The 2,261-nt window shown below is 49.7% G+C and overlaps 1 pseudogene; it reads left to right on the top strand.

Moving 5' to 3' along the window:
- Positions 1-776: 776 nt before the first annotated feature.
- On the top strand, positions 777-1,221 carry LOC125548175 (annotated as a pseudogene).
- Positions 1,222-2,261: the final 1,040 nt, after the last annotated feature.

Here is a 2,261-nt window from a genome sequence, read left to right as displayed (position 1 = left end):
GTGGTTAGAAGTCTTAAATCAGAGGTCACGCAGTGGTTTTACCCAGGTTTGGGCCTCTAGTGAGGAATAATACCCTAAAACATGCTTGTCATTGTTATTCATTATGGGTATACCTCGTGTGAGGGATTATAAGGGATTGTGTGTAGTTCTACCGAGAGCTGAGTCTATCTGAGAATAGATGGAAATGAGAGCCCCTACCTCCCCTTATATGGGCTGTTTGATCCAGGCCGCCGCATCATAGACTTGGAGACCAAGATGACCCAGAGACTCTTATCTCTTTCTCCAGGCTCCTTCCTATCGTGAGGTACTTGGTTAGCCTCCTGGGCCCTCAAGCAGGCCTGCAGCCTGGCTCCCTATGGGTGAGCCACCCCTAGGGCTGCCTCCCCTCCCCCCACCTATATATATATATATCTAGGCTATTCTGTTACGCGTAACAGAATATTATTCTGTTACCCTACTTGAACTGATGGTTTCAGACGGTTGTACTGATGATTTTCATCTCATTGAACTCTGAGCTATTTTTCTCTACAGGAGCGCGCACGCCATGGCGTGGGCGAGAAGCGGAAGGAGCAGGGCACCTCTTGCATTGCGGCCCTTGCGCACATGCGGTAGAGTGGCCGTACAAGTCCACACGCAGGCGGCGACGGGAGCATGAGAGAACGCGGGGGAAGCAGAGAAGCACGCGTCCATGGCGGCAGGGGACTTGGCGCAGCAACGGCGAACCGAGCGGAAAAGAGAAGAGCTCGATCATGTCGTATGTCGCTCGGCCGATCGAGATGTACCAAGCGATCCCCTACAGCGCCGGCCGGCTACCGGCGTGCCTGCAGCAGTCCGAGTAGGCCGAGGCCGAGGGTGCGGCCGGCCAGGAGGGTGGGCTCGCGGCTCACCGACACGGTGGCGAGGGGCGACGGCGGGGAGGTGGTGAGGAGGGCGGTGGCAGAGAGCCTGGTGCTAGTGGTGGGGAGGCGCGGGTGCTACCTCAGCCACGTGGTGAAGCGGCTGTTGCAGGGGCTCGGGGTGAACCCCGCCATGCACGAGGTCGCCGACGAGGCCGAGCTCGCTGCAGCGGTGGCCGGGAACGCTGGAGGCGAGGCCGTCGTCGCGCTGCTGGCGGTGTTCGTCGGTGGGAGGAACCTCGGCGGACTCGATCGGCTCATGGTCGTGCACATCTCTGGCGAGCTCGTGCCCATACTCAAGGACGCCGGCGCGCTCTGGCTCTGAGTCTCTGACTCTGAGCAAAACCAAAGATGCATACGGGACGGGATACTACAGACGTACGAACAACCGTTTGATCATGAGTTAAACTTCTTTTCAATTCTCTTTTTGACTCTTGATGAGATTATGTGAGTTACTACTGCTCGATCTTCAGTCTCTCTTGATTGGGATCAATAATGGAGTACCAGCTTAGCTATAGTTAGGCCTAAATTCTTTTGATTAGGGTAGGAAAAATTAGGAACTATTGTGCCATCTCGTGCTTATTTTCGACCACACGCTTGTAAATACATGGATGAGTGAAGAGGGGTGTACTATTTAGCACTGTATAAATCATGTTCCTTTCATCTTGCACATTAGTTTTCTAGATGCCAATTCATTTTGTCTTTGAAGGTTTCTTCTAGCAGGCTTATGATGTTATCACGAAATGGCACTATGTTGGATATTTGTAATCCATGAAGGGGTGCTTGTTTGTTGCAGTTGATTTCCCTCTCTCTTCTTCTATAGTACTCCTATTTATCATATATTAATTTTAAATTATTCTAAAAATATTGGACTCGAACTGATCTCCAATTTTTGGGTTTGTACTGAGCGGTTTTCATAGACTAGACTTTACACTGTTTTTTCCGTAAGATTTTCCTCGTAACTTTCCAACGATCTATGGTATCATTGTCCCCGAACTTGCATGATTTATGTAGTTGAACTGAATTTCATTTTTTTCAAAAATAAAATATTTATTTGCAATGGTGTTTTGGACTTCTCTCATTTTACGACCTAAACATTTACCATTTGAATTTTCATATAGGGTTTTCTTTCTGTTTGAGCTTTTTTCGCGTCCCAAGCATGGTGCCGGGGCATGGCGCGTGTTATAGGGTTTTCTTTTGAACTCCCATTGTAGTAATACATGGACTTATGTGATGATAGTAATTCTTGGACTAGCACACGACGGTAGAGCACACACGATAAACATTCTGAAGTCGTCTAAGCTACAACATTTGGGGCGCGGGCAACAACGGCGGCGCTCGCGGCGGCACTCGTACTAATCTATG

Source organism: Triticum urartu, chromosome 3 (genome assembly GCF_003073215.2).
Source record: "Triticum urartu cultivar G1812 chromosome 3, Tu2.1, whole genome shotgun sequence".
Taxonomy (NCBI): Eukaryota; Viridiplantae; Streptophyta; class Magnoliopsida; order Poales; family Poaceae; genus Triticum; species Triticum urartu.
The sequence above is the reverse complement of the archived record's forward strand: the minus strand, read 5'-3'. Positions and strand labels throughout refer to the sequence as shown.